A 7,642-nucleotide genomic window follows, 5' to 3' on the forward strand; every position below is an offset into this window, starting at 1 on the left:
TTACAATTAATTGATTACATTTGTAATTACACATCTTATCATAAGTATAATTAATAATAAACAGAACCCCGCTCGTTGATCAAGGATGTAAGCTTGAGGTTAAACGGAACTCGGGTCTAGTTCCGAGTTACATTTAAGCTTAAATGGAACTGTGGTATGGGTGTTAGATCTGTTTCAGAAAAATACATTATGTGCTACAGCAATTAATTCTGAGTTGTATCGTTGCAGAAAGCTCAGAGTTCGATTCCAATATAACATATGTAATTAAACATGCAATTAGAGGTAGGAAACCTATTAAACTCGACTCGACTCGTTGCTAAATATTCGTATTAAACGGAACTCGGGTCTGGTTCCAAGTTCCGTTTAAGCTTAAACGGAACTCGGAACTGGAAGTAGATCGAAAACTAAATTAAAGTGGATTTAGCAATCCATGAAAAAGACAACAGGCAACATTTCTATTATGTCCAAAGCACATTGGCTGCTTTTATCTAAAATGATAGAACATTTCCTTATATGGAACTCGGAACTGGTTCCGAGATCCGTTTTACTTAAACGGAACTCGGAAATAGGAGTTGATCGAAAACTAAATTAAAGTGGATTCATCACTAGTAACTTATGAAAAAAGACAACAGGCAACATTTCTCATATGTCTTAGGCATATAAATGATTTTATCTAAAATGATAGAGAATTGCCTTAAACGGAACTCGGAACTGGTTTCGAGTTCCGTTTTTCTTAAACGGAACTCGGGTATGGGAGTTGATCGAAAACTAAATTAAAGTGGATTTACCAATATCAATCCATCAAAAAAGCCAACAGGCAACATTTCTAATATGTTCAAAGCACATTGACAACTTTTATCTAAAATGATAGAGAATTTTCTTAAACGGAACTCGGAACTGGAACCAACTTCAGCCTCACCCCTCTCGGGACGTTGTACATCTATATATGGATTTCGCCGTTACTATTCAGACATATACATCTGCGGACTTTTTATAGCCGGCCAATGAGATTGCAGCCGAAGCCTCGCTCATGCATATTTTACCGGCCACGAAGCCAGTATGAGTTTTTAATTAGATGATCTTCAAGGTGTTTGTCATAATGGGGCTTTATCGTAACTAATTCTCAGATCCCTGTGGGTTTGATAACAAGGTACATGTAGCAAGTCTATGTAGTGTTAATCTGAAAAAAACTAACCAGATATTTCCCCGGCTATTTGATTTCGTGATTTATTGTTAAATAAAACGTTTTTGTGACGATTTATTTTCCCGAATTCTACCATCACCCCTACAACTTAAAACTATGGCTAGACTCACAGGGACTAGTAACGTAGATTGTGAGAAAGTCTGCCGTGTACACATGTGTATATATACTATATACATACATGTAAAAGGACTCATAATCTACGATATAGTCCCTGTGACTAGACATTCTAAAATATGGCTACTTGGGAGTTACACGTAGTCTACGAACCTCAACCGGTAGCAAGATTTTTTTTATTCGAGGGACAACCTGATTAATTTAAGATTTTTTTTCCCTACGAGGGATAAGTCTTACATGCATTTACTTGTATGGACTTAACAAGTATACTGCTAGGTTTCCATGGTTACCTTAGAAACCACTAAACCGTTTAGAACACCAAAATTTACAGTCCTAATCATTATAACGTTAGAACGAAATAAAAGCCAATGTCTCACTTCAGTACCATATTATACGAGTAACATACTCATTTGATCGCCGACTTTTCTTGCGACCGGTCGGCTAATTGTTTTCAGTAATTTAATACAGGCATAATGAATCGGCGATCAGCTGTAACCTAATTTAGAGGTGTCATCATAATCATGCTATACCGGTATTTTTATTTTATTTTTTTTTCGAAAAGAAGTAAAAAATATTCGATTGAATAGGATAATCGTAGAAATCAGAATGATCGACAGCAACTGGGCGAAACATTATGACTCCTACAAACTGTCCAAATATTCAGTGACATTAAGAACAAATTGTAACTTCTAATACCATTTGTTTCTCGACTTACGATTACCAGTATGTACAAACAATATTGTTTTGTTTTTATTTTAACAAATACATTTTTAATCACAAATAAGCCAAAGTTTTTTTTATCATTTACATTTTATTGATTTTCATTATGACATGACATTACACACATAATAGACAATACACAATTTATCATTTCATAGTTGAATATGAGTTATCACTTAAAGTGCATACAATCTTATTTTGAATTATGCGTGCATGGTAAGTTGTCATTTATCATATATAACATGTACTATTTCTCAATGAAGATACCACAATACAAATTTAAGACAATCATGAAAATAGAAGCAAATAAGGAGCTTTGACACCAAAAATGTACAGACAAATTTTGTTTCTTTTTGAAAATTGAATGCAAGGTTGGTATGTATATAATGATAATAAATAAAGAACATTCCTTACGTACGGAAAAATACATATATGTATGTATTTATTGCGGAATAAACATTAAAAAGATGATGCCTTAGTTGTCCTTTTAGATATTCATATACACATTATACACATAGCGTATATCCAAGCATATAAAATAATGACTTTGGATCAGTTATGAATTGTCCTCTGGGAGATTACTCATAACTATAGCTGGAATGGATCCCCATCTATCTAAAAAAATTGCTCGTTGATGAAATTAATTTTTTTTTTAGATTTATAGTATTGTAATTTAGCCAAAGTTTGTTCCTTAGCCTTTTTATATGGAAATCGTAATCATGAAGCAGGTTATTGAATTCAATCTGTACTCATTGGCCTTTTGCTTTACGCGCAAGTAACAACGTACGAACAAATGGATAGCTAGTATTCTAGTCATTACTCAAAAGAATAGGAAAGACGTCATTTTCACGGAGATTATTGAGGTATTAGAGGAAGGTTGCAATTTCTAATTAATATACGCAACATCAAAAGACAATTTATGTACACTTTTTTCTATGGGTAGCCCAGTTAATCATTATACCAGTCTTTTAAAAGTCACTGAACTGATTTTCCCATAACCGGATGCTTTAAATGAATTATCGACCTTTCATAACGAAATCATGAAGCACTAAAATATCACAATTATATTAAGAAACTTCATCGAAGATTCTGATGGTATTAACTTGGGTAAAAAGTGTCGGTTAAAATTAGAAGTAATAAATCATAATCCAACATTATCCTAAATCCATCATATTAAAAAACTTCATAAACATAAAATGAAAGTGTAATTATTTCACTATTGACAGCGTAGCATTAATTAACCTATTTGTGGATGTAAAAACCTGTTGACTGAGCGTGATAAACAGTACGGCAGCTCTAAGCAAGATACAAACCCATATATACCAGGGTCAGCGTTTTAAAATATAAACTGTATTATAGTACGAAAAAGTCACTGAATTCTGCCTGTTTTAATCAAAACAAGAGGCCCAGGGGCCCCATTATTTGTACAATTTTGAATCATCTCCCTATAAGGATGCTACCATTGTATTAAGAGTGCTATTCCATGCTTAGTTTCAGAGAAGAAGTTGTTTATATGGAAATAGACAAATTGAACCCTTTTGACCCCCTCAGGCCCCCAGGGGGTCAGCCCCATCATTTGAATCCCCACCCTATAAGGATGCTACGATTACAATATTAGTGCTATCCCATGCTTTGTTTCAGAGAAGAAGTCGTTTACACTGTATATGGAAATAGCCAAATGGACCCCTTCAGGCCCCCAGGGGGTCAGCCCAATCATTTGTACAATTTTGAATCCCAACCATATAAGGATGCTACCATTACATTATTATGAGTGTTATCCCATGCTTTGTTTGAGAGAAGAATTCGTTTATATGGAAATAGCCAAATTGACCCCTTTTGACCCCACCTCTCAGGCCACTGGAGGGTAAGCGCCGTCATTTGTACAATTTTGAATCCCCGCCCTTTAAGGATGCTACCATTGCAATGCTTTGTTTCAGAGAAGAAGTCGTTTATATTAAGTAGCCAAATTGACCCCTTTTGGCCCCGCCCCTCAGGCCCCCGGGGGTCAGCCCAATCATTTGTACAATTTTGAATCCCCGCTCTATAAGGATGCTACCACTGCATTATGAGTGCTATCCCATAATTAGTTTCAGAGAAGAAGTTGTTTATATGAAATAACCTAACTGAGCCCTTTTGGCCCCGCCCCTCAGGCCCCCGGGGGTCAGCCCGACCATTTGTACAATTTCCAGTAACTAACCCATAAGGATGCTACCACTCAAAGTTCCGACCAGTGGTTACGGAGAAGTCGATTGTTGACGGCCGGACGGACGCCGGACGCTACGGTATGGCATAAGCTCACCTCGGTCCTTCGGACCAGGTGAGCGAAAAACACTGCAACTGCTGTATATGAAAACGGAAGAGAAGGTGATTAAATCTTAATGCCGTCACTGACCATGCTTCTTTGCTTTTTGTTGATTTACAGTGACAGCATATTTCATTTTAAGTATATTATCTATATGCAGACATAGCACCAACTCTTTCTGCTTTTTAAACGGCCATTTAAGTTAATTGTAAATCATCTAGGATGCTTTCTAATGATCAATAAATGTGTCCAAGTTCACACAAACATAAATATTTTTCCCACAGAACTCCAACATCTATAAAGATGTCAGACAACAAAACTTTGATGAAGATAAGTAAACGCGAATATAGATGGGGATTTTACTTAAAATAACATTAGCAGTAAAATTATGAATGAATTTAAAATTATTGGCTGCATTATAAAGGACCTTTAGCTTCTCAGATAACGAAAACTCCATATCAATCTGGGGCACAAATGCCGGAATAAGGTCAAGCTTGCAACCGAAGACTCCAAGTGGAACGTAATACTACCTAGAGAACAGAAATTTTGATAATAACTTGGTACATCATACTAGTTTTACAACTATAGGAGGATCAGTGGAATACAGCTAAGTCTGAGATAAGGAATCGTGGATACGTGACATCAAGTCACAGCAATAGTTGACATTCCAACAGGACATCCCCACCACAGATCGCTGCAGAAGACAAAACTACTATACAAACTACACGAATACTTTTAAAATGTGTAAAACAGAGAAAATATCATTATTAGACTAAACATTCATTTTGGTTTAGAGGGAGTTATACAGTAGTTCGGTTGAAATACATCCACAAAGTGCACATGAATGCTACTGGTGATACTGTTAGATTCCTTGACCACTACCATTGTTCCTGTTTTTACTTCCCTACTCTAGTCGTAATGATCGTACTCCAGTCCCAATGATCCTGCTCTAGTCCAAGTGATCGTGCTCCAGTCCCAATGATCATGCTCCAGTCCCAATGATCGTGCTCAAGTCCTAACGATCCTGCTCTAGTCCCAATGATCCTGCTCCAGTCCCAATAATCATGCTCCAGTCCCAACGATCCTACTCAAGTCCCAATGATCCTACTCCAGTCCCAATGATCGTGCTCAAGTAACGATCCTACTCCAGTTCCAATAATCCTGCTCCAGCCCCAACGATCCTGCTCCAGCCCCAATGATCCTGCTCCAGTCACAATAATCCTGCTTCAGTCCCAACGATCCTACTCCAGTCCCAATGATCCTACTCCAGTCCCAATGATAGTGCTCTAGTCCCAACGATCCAGCTCTAGTCCCAATGATCGTGCTCTATTCCCAATGATTCTGCTCCAGTCCCAATAATCCTGCTCCAGTAACGATCCTATTCCAGTCCCAATAATCCTGCTCCAGTCCCAACGATGCTGCCCCACTAACAACGAACCTGCTCCAGTCCCAATAATCCTGCTCCAGCCCAATGATCCTGCTCCAGTAACAATGATCCTGTTCCAGCCCAAATAATCCCGCTCCAGTCCCAATTATCCTGCTCCAGTCCCAATAATCCTGCTCTAGTCCCAATAATCCTGCTCCAGTAACGATCCTACTCCAGTCCCAATAATCCTGCTCCAGTCCAAATGATCCTGCTCCAGTCCCAACGTTCCTGCTCCACTCCCAATAATCCTGCTCCAGTCCCAATGGTCCTGCTCCAGTCCCAATAATCCTGCTCCAGTAACGATCCTACTCCAGTCCAAATGATCCTGCTCCAGTCCCAATGATTCTGCTCCAGTCCCAACGATCCTACTCCAGTAACAACGATCCTGCTCCAGTCCAAATAATCCTGCTCCAGTCCCAATGATCCTGCTCCAGTCCCAACGATCCTACTCCAGTCCAAATAATCCTGCTCCTGTCCCAATGATTCTGCTCCAGTCCCAACGATCCTACTCCAGTAACAACGATCCTACTGCTGTCCCAATGATCCTACACTAGTCCCAATGATCCTGTTCCAGTCTCAACGATCCTGCTCCAGTCCAAATGATTCTGCTCCAGTCCCAACGATCCTACTCCAGTAACAACGATCCTACTCCAGTAACAACGATCCTACTTCTGTCCCAATGATCCTACTCTAGTCCCAATGATCCTGTTCCAGTCTCAACGATCCTGCTCCAGTCCCAATAATCCTGCCCCAGTCCCAATAATCCTTCTCCAGTTCCAACGATCCTGTTCCAGTCCCAATGAACCTGTTCCAGTCAAAATGATCCTGCTCCAGTCCCAACGATCCTACTCCAGTAACAACGATCCTGCTCCAGTCCCAACGATCCTACTCCAGTAACAACGATCCTGCTCCAGTCCCAAAGATCCTGCTCCAGTCCCAATGATCCTGCTCCAGTCCCAACGATCCTACTCCAGTCCCAATGATCCTGCTCCAGTCCCAACGATCCTACTCCAGTCCCAACGATCCTGCTCCAGTCCAAAATCGCTAGTCCAATGATCCTGCTCCAGTCCCAAGATCCTGCTCCAGTCCCAACGATCCTGCTCCAGTCCCAACGATCCTGCTCCAGTCCCAACGATCCTGCTCCAGTCCAAATAATCCTGCTCCAGTCCCAACGATCCTGCTCCAGTCCAAATGATTCTGCTCCAGTCCCAACGATCCTACTCCAGTAACAACGATCCTACTCCAGTCCCAATGATCCTACTCTAGTCCCAATGATCCGGTTCCAGTCCCAACGATCCTGCTCCAGTCCCAATAATCCTGCCCCAGTCCCAATAATCCTTCCCCAGTTCCAGTCCCAATGATTCTGCTCCAGTCCCAACGATCCTACTCCAGTCCCAATGATCCTACTCTAGTCCCAATGATCCTGCTCCAGTCCCAACGATCTTGTTCCAGTCCCAACGATCCTGTTTCAGTCCCAACGATCCTGTTCCAGTCCCAACGATCCTTCTCCAGTCCCAACGATCCTTCTCCAGTCCAAACGATCCTACTCCAGTCCCAACAATCCCCCTTCAGTCCCAACGATCCTGTTCCAGTCCCAACGATCCGACTCCAGTCCCAATGATCCTGCTCCAGTCCCAATGATCCTGCTCCAGTCCCAAAGATCCTGCTCCAGTCCCAATGATCCTGCTCCAGTCCCAACGATCCTGCTCCACTCCCAACGATCCTGCTCCAGTCCAAAACGATCCTGCTCCAGTCCCAATGATCCTGTTCCAGTCCCAAGATCCTGCTCCAGTCCAAATAATCCTGCTCAAGTCCCAATGATCCTGCACCAGTCCCAATGATCCTGCTCCAGTCCCAATAATCCTGCTCCAGTCTC

The sequence above is a fragment of the Argopecten irradians genome, chromosome 6, assembly GCF_041381155.1.
Source record: "Argopecten irradians isolate NY chromosome 6, Ai_NY, whole genome shotgun sequence".
NCBI lineage: Eukaryota > Metazoa > Mollusca > Bivalvia > Pectinida > Pectinidae > Argopecten > Argopecten irradians.